Source organism: Cannabis sativa, chromosome 4 (genome assembly GCF_029168945.1).
Source record: "Cannabis sativa cultivar Pink pepper isolate KNU-18-1 chromosome 4, ASM2916894v1, whole genome shotgun sequence".
In the NCBI taxonomy this organism is placed as follows: Eukaryota; Viridiplantae; Streptophyta; class Magnoliopsida; order Rosales; family Cannabaceae; genus Cannabis; species Cannabis sativa.
In genome coordinates this window covers 14,467,127-14,478,066 of record NC_083604.1, presented here as the reverse complement: position 1 = coordinate 14,478,066, position 10,940 = coordinate 14,467,127, and the positions used below count along the sequence as shown (strand labels likewise).

At 35.7% G+C, this 10,940-nt stretch overlaps 1 long non-coding RNA gene across 1 annotated transcript; it reads right to left on the bottom strand.

The window, feature by feature from the left end:
- Positions 1 to 382: 382 nt before the first annotated feature.
- Positions 383 to 3,448, bottom strand: LOC133036458 (uncharacterized). The gene is made up of 3 exons (XR_009687097.1): positions 3,259 to 3,448; positions 1,240 to 2,165; positions 383 to 1,103 (listed from the first exon to the last, which is right to left on the bottom strand). It is a non-coding gene; the product is annotated as an uncharacterized LOC133036458 (long non-coding RNA).
- Between the last annotated feature and the right edge of the window lie 7,492 nt (positions 3,449 to 10,940).

Sequence of the window (10,940 nt, the reverse complement as noted above, 5' to 3'; positions counted from 1 at the left end):
CATAAAATTTTATTCATAATACGATCAAATCAAACAAACAAACATATATCAGTAATAACAAATAAAATTCTAGAATTTTTTTTTTTGATAAATCAGAAAATTGTATTGCTCAAAATAATCTTTACAAACTAATAGCACCCCATATTCAGGGCCTAATGACTATCTATACATTTTCTTTTTGTAATGTATGTTTTACACTTATAAGTCTATCTACATGCTTGATTTTCTTTGGTAAAAACATAGAAATTTTTTGGTAAAACTCTATCTACCTCATTATGAATGAATATTTAGGATATTCAAACTCCGCTAATATTATTATAATATTAATTAACGAAAAAAATTAATTTACACACGTACCTCTTCCAATTTAAAATGACCATGTTTAGTTTGCAATGATCCTTGCTAGTAACTAAAACCATAATAATAACATGAAAAACACTATTTAAATAATTGGTGTCATCATGATCAAACTAATAATAATAATAAAACAAGAATGGTTTGCATTACTTATTACTTCTCTTTTATACGTTGGAGATTTGAAAATGTCACTAAAGTTACTATTTTCTAATAAAGTAATATTTCTGAGAGTATAGAATTTGCATAGTCATGCGTTTACAAACATAGAAATCTAACATCTTTAGCATGATTTTCTTTTTAATTTACTGACTTCATAACTGTTCAAAAGTAAGGGGATTAAGTTCCCTTTAATCATTACCCTTGTTTATTGTCTTAATCTAACATTATTTTCCAGTTGACAATCAAATTTTTTTCCTGAGGGATTAAATTTTTATACATTTATCCTAAAACTCCTATTCAAAACACATAAGATATTAATAAGAGAATTTAGAGATAATAAGTCTCACATTAAGACCTATTAATTGTACAGTCTCATTATGAAATAAAAATTTTACTTATAAAATAAGGACCGACCAATTGTACGGTCTCACAGTAGAATATTTCGTCTTAATTTACCTCGGAATTTTTAGATTTGGTTCTCATATCATGCTTACATACAGGGCAGCATGTTCCCCACTTATTCAGCCATGACTCCACACAGCTTGAATGAAATTCCGCAAGGTGCATTCAAGTATGTGTCATTAATCCTAAATGAAAATCTTATTATTCCAATAATGACCATTATTCCATAACGAAACAAAACAAAAAACAAATTTTTTTTTTTTTGTTAAAAATAAAGAAATAAATAAATGAAAAATATTTTAAAAAAATGAAAATCATTACCTTGAATCACTTGGGGCTCCTGCTAGTTAGGGCACCAGATAGATGAAGGGGCACAAGGGGCTCGGGGGTCTGCTCCTTATGGTGCCTGAGAGAGAAAGGGCACGGGGTCGGTCTGCTGGTTAGGGCCGAGTTTTTTGGTTCAAAAATTAAAAAAAAAAAATATAGGGGAAAAGGATGAATCTCATAAGGGGTTTGGGTCTGGTTCTTTCCATACCTGCTGGTTATGGCGTCTGAGAGAGAAAGGGGACGGGGGGTGTGCTGGTTAGGGCCGAGTTTTTTTCTTAATAAATTAAAAAAATATATGGGAAAGATGATTCACGGAAGGGGGTTTATGGTCTGGTTCTTTGCACGTCTGCGACAAACAGGACGAGACGATGAATAATTAAGGGCTAAGAGATTAAGAGTGGATTTTTAGTTTTTTAATATGACTATATGGGGATGGGCATTGTGTGTATGCAAAAGTGTGTACCGACAAGCTATGTGCATCGCTAAAGCCACGTGTTTGACACATGGCTTTAACGACTCACATAGTGTGTCAGTACACACTTCTGCATACACGTAATGCGCGTCTCTATCGGCCATAGTTTTTTTTATTGAATAAAATTATAAATTTTGGGTTTTAGTATTTAGTGACCCTCTATATTTTTAGTGACCAACATTCTGGGTGACAAACACCGATCATTTAGAGTCTAATTGTACGGGTCACTAAAAATCTCTCCTAACTCTTTAGTGACCCACACTTTTATGTTGGGATCCCACTTTTAAAAATTATATTCATATTCAAAATAAACTTTACAAACATGTGGCACAGCGACTACAAAATGAAGCCCAAGTCGTCCCGAGATCGAACTCTCCAGGTTAAACCATCTTGACATGTACAATCATCCCCAAGCTCTTGACTTACTGGTGCTTAGCCTTTCCTTCACCTACACATATAACAATATCTGTCAGTCAACAGACTCAGTAAGAAAACCATATAGCATATAATATATCACCAACTAGTATTTAGGTGCTCATACACCTATCCACAAGGCTAAATAGATCATCAAGAATATTTTTAACAGAAGTACAACCTTTGTACATGGACTATGTACCGCTATTGTACTAGTGTTAGTAGGGCTGAACCGTACCCCGAGTACTACTGAGTGTTGAACCATATGCAATACGTACTTAACCGTACTAGTGTTGGTAACATCGGATCGTACCCTTTGAACATCATATATTGTACCAATGCACTCAGTACCCTTACCGTACTAGTGTTGGTTGCATATGAATCACCTAAACAACATGCATATAATAAACATACACATATACATGTATATATTCTATGCTAGTCGTACCTTGTTTCTAAATTCAAGTGTGTCAGTCGACCTGAATGGAAAATTATGCGCTCGACAGAGGCCCTATGTCATAATCATATAAACCCGTAAACAACTTGCTAATACCTTTTCGGGAATTTAAACAAAAAACTAGAAGTTTTTCTATCGATAAATAGCATTAAAATACCCTAAAAATTGAGGAATCATCAAAAACTAAGGCCCTAGAAACTTCCCAAATCGGTAAACTAGATTCCCAAATGGAAAACTGGTTTCTAGGGTCCTGCTTAGAGAAAAGGTTAACCGGTTCTAGGAACTAGCAAAACTTGTTTATCGGTTCACTGCAGGAGACCCTAAAAACATCTAATCTCACCTAAATTTTCCCCAAATTCAACAAAACTTTCCAGAACACCTATAATAACACCCAACAACTAATTCCAAGCAGTAGCGATAGCATAAACACACGGAAACACAAATCACCATTGTTGAGCCAAGTTTGAGTTTCAAACTCAAATATGCTAAAAAAACCCATCAAACCAGCAAAACTAGCCGAAATTAATCTCAATCAACTTAATTTAACCCAAAAAATATAATCCTAAGCTCAAATAAGCTAAACAGAACCTAATCCCAAACTTGCATATGAAACAGAAGAAAAACCTTAAAACTTACATAAAAGCTTGACAAAATGAAATTAGGGTTTTACCTTGGATTAAATTCCTTGAATTCAGCTAGATTACTCTAGAAATCTTGAAGAAGTTGGGTTGAATCCCTGCTGGTTCTCTTGTGGCTGAAAAATTAGAGAGAGAGCAAGAGTTCAGTTTTTTGCTCTTACACTATGTTTTGTTTTTAATTACTTAACTTTTTACCTAACATAAACAATGATAAACCTAAGTTAACTCTATCCAAAAAAAAATCAGCTACCACTTAGTGGAATAATCCACTTGACACTAAATTAAAATGTCAAAATCTCCCTTTTTAATGCTTAAGTAGTAGAATGACATAGGGGTAAAAAGGTCCAACATTGAAACCCCACCTAATCCTTATATTCCAAAATCAATTGTATGATTGTCCCCTTAAATAAAAGGTTCTAAGTTCACCTATGTGACTCTAATGGCCATTCGTTGTATTTTCTATTGTCATCGAGCTAAAATTATAAAAATTATTAATTTCACTTATGACATAAAAAATACACTTAGAGTTTAATAAAATCTCCATAATTAAGAAATTATAACTGTAATGCCTCTTTTCTGAAAATGAGACCCACATCATATATATATATATATATTCAAATATAACTATTCAATAACAATAGTTAATGCTAATTGCTCCACTAGTTTATATTTTAATCATGCAGCCATTAAAATTATCCCCTTATTAAAAGGATTTCGCCCTCAAAATCTAACCTGAATGACTTTTGATATTAAGCTCTCATGCCAGACTCTAACTCCTAGGTGGAGAATACCTTGACCAATGTTGTGGTCTTATTCTGAAGAACCTTTTTCTCCTATCGAGGATTTAAATTTGTTGTTCCTCATACGATAAATCTAACTGTAGTTCTAGGGCTTGGTAACTAAAGACATGAGTCGGGTCTAACACATATTTCCTCAACATTGAAATATGAAAACCATTTGCCACAACTAATAATGTTGGTGGCAAGGCTAGTCGATACGCTACCTCCCCGACCTTCTCGAGTATCTGGAACAGACCTATGAACCTAGGGCTTAATTTGCCCTGCTTTCCAAAACGATTTACACCCTTCATTGGTGAGACTCATAGAAAAACATGTACTCCCACTTGAAATTCTATGTCTCTGCGTTTGTAATTAGAATAACATTTCTTCCTGCATTGTGAAGTAAGCATCTGAGCCTTAATCTTGTCCATTGCTTCATTGGTCCTTTGAACTAACTCAGAACTCAAATACTTCCTTTCCCTGATCTCGTCCCAATAAATTGGGGAGCGATATTTCCTACCTTACAATATTTCATAGGGAGCCATCCCTATTGTTTTTTGATTGTTATTTTTATAGGATAATTCTATTAGAGGCAAGTATTTACTACATGAATCCTTAAAATCCATGTCACAGACTCGTAATAAGTCCTCTAGTATCTGTATTCTTCTCTCGGACTGTCTATTGGTCTGAGGGTGAAAAGTTATACTAAACTTTAGCTTTGTACCAATAGCTCTATGAAGACTTAACCAAAATTTTGATGTAAGCTTTGGATCTCTATCTAAAATGATAGATTTCAGAACTCCATGGAGACGAACTATTTCTTTCTTATATAATTCCGCATATTGGTCCATTGTATATGTTATTTTTACTTGCAGAAAGTGTGATGACTTTTTTAAACGGTCGAGTATGAGTCATTCTGAATCATACATTCCTGTGGTTCTGAGCAAACCAACCACGAAGTCCATCGTAATATCCTTCCACTTCCATTCAGGAAGAGCTAATGGTTGAAGTAACCTTACCAGTTTTTGATGTTCTGCCTTAATTTGATGACATGTTAAGCACTTGGATATGTATTCCACTACATCTCTTTTCATTCCGCACCACCAATAATAGGGTTTCAGATCTTGGTGGTACCCAGATGTAATAAGCAAGGTGTAGTATGAGCCTCATCAAGTATTTCTTTCCCAAGCTCACTACTGCTCGGAACACAAACTTTAGCATTCTAAATTAACATTCCATTGTTGGAGGCTGAGACATCCTTAGCCCAACTAGCTAACATCTCCTCTATAGTCTTGACTAACTCAGAGTCTTCAAATTGCACCTCTCTTATTTTTACTAACAAGTCTGACTGAACTGTCAGATTATACAGTTTCCTACAACGAACTCAATACCAACTCTAACCATATCTGAAGCCAGCTAAGGTGAGAACTATATAGTACTAAAAACCTGCCCGAGACCTTTTTTGCTTAAAAAATCTGCCACCAGATTTGCTTTCCTAGGGTGATACAAAATCTCACAGTCATAATCCTTGACTAGCTCTAACCACCGCCTATGCATCATATTCAAATCTTTCTGAGTAAATAAGTACTTGAGGATCTTGTGGTCAGTATAGATGTCGCACTTCTCCCCATATAGGTAATATCACCATATTTTTAGGGCAAAAACAGCACCAACAAGCTCTAAATCATGTGTCGGATAACGCTGCTTATATTCCTTCAATTATCGAGAAGCATAAGTAATGACTCTATCAGCTTGCATCAAAATGCACCCCAGACCTTGTCTGGATGCATCACAATAGACTACAAACTTTTCTCAATCTTATGGCAAAGTTAGCACTGGAGCCGTGATCAATCGCTGCTTCAACTCTTGGAGGCTTGTTTCACGCTTATTAGACCATATGAAGTGTTGATTCTTTTTAGTCAATTTTGTGAGTGGCATTGAAATCTTAAAAAATTGTTCCATGAAACTTTGGTAATATCCTAGCAATCCAAGCAAACTTCAAATCTCAGTAACTGTACTTGGCCTCAGCTAATTTTTAATTGATTCTATTTTCCCTTGATCAACCATAATTTTGTCCATTTTCATGATACACCCTAGGAAGGACACTTTTGACAACAAGAGTTCACACTTTTTGAACTTTGCATACAACTTATGATCTCTGAGTCATCGCAAAACCATTTGATGGTGCTGCTCATGCTTCGCTTCTCTCTAGGAGTATACAAAGATGTTATCGATAAATACTACAACACAATTGTCGAGGAATCCTTGAACACCCTGTTCATAAGATCCATAAAGTTCGTCAAAGAATTTATCAATCAAAATGACATCACTGGGAACTCTTAGTGACCATACCTATTCCAAAATGCCATCTTCGAGATGTCTTCCTCCCGAATTCTCAACTGATGGTAACCCAAACACAAGTTAATCTTGGAGAAAGTAGTTTTACCCTGAAGTTGATCAAATAAGTCATCAATTCTGGTCAGTGGATACTTATTCTTGATTGTCAGCTTGTTCAATTCTCGATAATCAATAAACATCTAAAGGGATCCATCTTTCTTTTTTCACATACAAAATCTGAGCTCCCCAAGACGACAAACTGGGTCGGGTAAATGCTAGATCCAGCATCCCTGAAGTTATTTTTTTAGCTCCTTGAGTTCTACTGGAGCCTTCTAATAAGTGGCCTTTGAAATAGGCTCTGCCCTAGGTGCCATGTCAATAATGAAATCTATCTGCTGCTGTGGTGGCAATCCTAGTAACTCCTTGGGAAATACATCTAGAAATTCTTTTACAATTTTGACATGCTTAGGCCCAAATGTTTTGGATATGCTAGAGTAAATCACAACTGCTAAAAATCCTACACATCCACTGTGCAATAAATCTTTAGCCCTAAAAATTGAAATGATTGGAATCTGGGAATGCTAAACAGACCTGACATAAAGAAAAGGTTCCTCACTCTCTAGTTGAAAGGTTACCATCTTTCGTTTACAATTAATACTTGTGGAATACTTGGATAGGAAGTCCATTCTAAGTGTAATATTGAACTCATTTAAATCTAGCTCTACCAAATAAACACTCAACACCCTATTCTCAACTCTTATTGGCACATACCTAACTTACCTTTTGGAGATAGCTAACTCTCTGCTAGGTAGTAGCATTCCAAATCCTTCCTCTAAAATATCACTGGGCCTATCCAACTGATTAATCACTCTCGACGCTACATATGAATGTGTAGCCCCAGAATCAAATAGAATTGTAAAATAGAAGTTGTTAACAAGAATCTAACCTAGAACTATTGAAGCACTGGCTGCAACATCTGCTTGAGCAATAGCAAATACTCGTGCTAGAGCGGTCTTTGCTTCTTGCTTTGGTTCTTCTTTCTTTAGTTGAGGGCAATCTTTCTTCAGGTGCCCAACCAAACAAAACTAGAAACTGGCTTTCCAGTTACATTCCACATGGCGATGTTTCTTACAATGAAGGCACTCAAGCTTAGAATAACCCTCACATCCACCTCTACCTTGGTTCCCACAGAACCTCTTACTCTGACATGAGCTTCCTGATGTCGAAAAAGTATTCCTCTTTTAATCAATGTTGGAATCACCACCATCCCTACCATAATAAGAAAAAGGTAGAGTGGTGGTCCCACTAACACTTGGAGTCTCTCGGGGCTCCTAATGAAATTCCACTACACCCTCAGCTCAAAGAGCCTTCTCAACCATCTTAGCATAAGTTGTTGTGTCATTTGTGGTGATAATGAGATCATGTCTAATCTTCACATTCAAACCTACCAAGTATTTATCCTTCTTGCTAAACTCTGTAGGTACTATTCCATTACTAACATATTCTCACCCTGAACCAGATCAATAAATTGTCTCCGCTTAGCACTACGGACAGCTTCATTATAATATTAAGCGTTGAACAAATCTCAAAACTCTTCATAGGTCACTGTAGTGATGTCTCGGGCAAGGGACACCAAATCCCACCACACGATAGTGCCCTCCTGGAACTAAAACGGGGCACAGGTCACCCGATCATTCTCAGTGACAACCATAAAGTTCAAGATTCTCTCAATTACTGTCAGCCACTGCTCGACTTTCATAATATGTGGACCTCCTAGAAAAACTAGAGGCCCTTGTTTATGAAATCTCTCATACAAAGGCTCCATACGGTTACCAACAATAAGTTATTTTGCTGGCACTGCTGGAACCTAAGCGGCCGGCACTTGCTGTGGAGGTACTGTAGGAGGACCCTGCTATTTCAGCCTCTAAGTTTCTTCATCTTGCTCGTTAATTTTGGTTTGTATTTATGCAAACCTTCGCTCCCAATCCTGAGGAGCTTGTGGTGGATTTTCATGACCACCCCTTTGAAACCTTCCATGGCCTTTGTAGCGTCCATGAGGACACGAAGGATTCTGACCTCCCCGACTACCTCTGGTCTCGACCATATTACATGGACTCCTTGTGTTTTTCTTGCGTCCATATTATAGGACTTAGCCTGCAAAGCCATAAGTCTGGTAGGTCCGACATCGATCACTTATATTCAAATACTGCATTTAAGGATTTTACGCAACACCTTTAAATAACTAAAATTTTACTAACATGGTTCCTATAATGTTTTTTTAAACCCATAACTTACTAAACAAGTATAGGCTTACTGAACTGTGAGTCAAGCTTATCTCTGACGATGATTGTACATGTCTTGAAGATCTTCGATGAACAACCTAGCAGCTTTGATACCAAAATTGTAACGCCCTAATGCTTAGGCACGGTATAGCGACTTTCTAATTACCGTGCACACATATGTTAATCAAAGGTTTTCTTGAAAATTGTGACCAATTTAAAATTTTTGTTTAACCTTAAACATTTATAAATATATACATATATCCAAAAAAAAAGTCAAGATCCTGCTTTTAAAACTTATATTCATATTCAAAATAAACTTTACAAACATGTCACACAACGAATGCAAAATGAAGCCCCAGTCGTCCCGAGACCGAAGTCTCCACGACAAATCTTCTTGACATCTCCAATCATCCTTGACCCCTAGACTCACTTGTAATGACCGATTAACATTAATATGACAATTAGTAGATAGATAAGGTTTAGTTTCATAAGTGAACTTTTAATTATTATTTTATGATTTTGGAGATATATTTGAATTTTAGGTGTGCTAATTATATTATATGTGAGATTTCATGTTTTTCCATATTTTATGCCTGGTGACAGTAGAACGTGATGTTTGGCCAGTAGAGTCACTTTTCTTATGATTTAGTATTTTACAAATAGTGGGGGAAATTTAGATAGACTTGTGAATGTCTGGAATATTTGAGGTTTTAGATTTGACCAAAATGCCCTTAGGAGTCAAGGTGACTTCTAGATGAAGCAAGGGGTAAATTGGTCATTTTACCCTACTTTTCTATTATGGATTTACTAGGAATTTTAAGTAATTCCAAGCTTATTCTTTGTGTAATAGGTTTGATGTATGGGTTTATTAGTTATTTATTCCTTAGGCTTTAATTGATTAAATTAGAAAAATAATTAAAAATTCAACCTCTTTCTCTCTCTCTTCTTGAGTTGGTAACCAAGAACCAAAGGGGGAAAATCAGTGTTCCTCTTCATTTTGGATCAATTCTAGAGGAATTCAGCAGCCTTGATTATAGTATTTTTGTGAGGTAAGATCTTCTTCTCTTCTTCCTTAGGTTTTTAAGTAGAAAGGTGTTGTTTGTTCATGTAATTTTGAGTTAGGGTTCTGTTTATGCGAGTTGAGATTAATTTTTTGCTCTGAGGTTAAATTGATGTTGATTGAGCTAATTTAAGTTGGGTGTAGTGCTTGTTGTTGTGATTGGACAAAGTTTGAGCCTAAGAGCTCAAACATTGCCCTTTAATGGGAGTTTTTGTTTCTGGGGTTTGTATCTAGTTTTGTTGCTTGAAATATGTTCTTTGAGGCTTGAATATGTACTCTGGAAGGTTTGAGACAATTTGGGTTTGAAATGAGTTGTTTGTGAAGTTTTTAGAGATTTTTGCATTGAACCGATCAACTGGTTCAGTTTGGTCCTGTAGAATCGGTCTATCGGTTCCTTCTAGGCAGACCCCATAGAACCAGTTTTCCGGTTAGGAACCAGTTTACCGGCCAGTTTAGGGTACCCTAAATTTTCATGTTTTTGCAATATTTAGGGTATTACCATGTTATCCATCGATAGGGAAACTTTAGTTTTGATTCTTTTTGTCTCGGAAAAGTGATTTAGCATATCTCTCATCAGTTTTACGAATATTATGATTTAGGGGCCTATAAATCGTCTAGCAGTAGTTCCACTCAGGTTGACCATCACACCTGAATTCAGAATCGAGGTAAGATTAGTGTAATGATATGCATATGTGATTACACATTTAGTATACATATTTATGATTGCTTGTTAGATTACATTAGAATAGCAGTATCTGTATACACAGGGTTATACTGGATACTAATTAATATATGTTTGGCATAAGTACTGATTGATGCTATCACATTGGTACAATTAGAGTACCGAGTATAGGTTGATATTATGGTCAATAGTATTGTCGTATGAACGTTCTAGACTTAGTATAGCATGGGACGTGGGGATAGGGTTATAATTGGGTGTATGGGGACCTAATTGTTATCTGGTTTACATTTATGTTATGTTTATGCTTTTTAGATTGATTCCATTGACTCATAGTTAATATTTCCACGTGTAGGTAAGGGAAAATCTAAGGCTGAACAACACTGAGTGTGAGCAGATGAAGATTGTACATGTCGAGGCAATTAGACCTGGAGCGTACGATCTTTGGGAAAACAGGCTATATTTTGAATAGTCTCTAGGCGGCAACTTTTGTATCGAATGTTTTGTATTACAATTATAAATATTTTAATATGAAATCCCAACTTATGTAAAAGTTATTTACTTTCAATATAAGAGT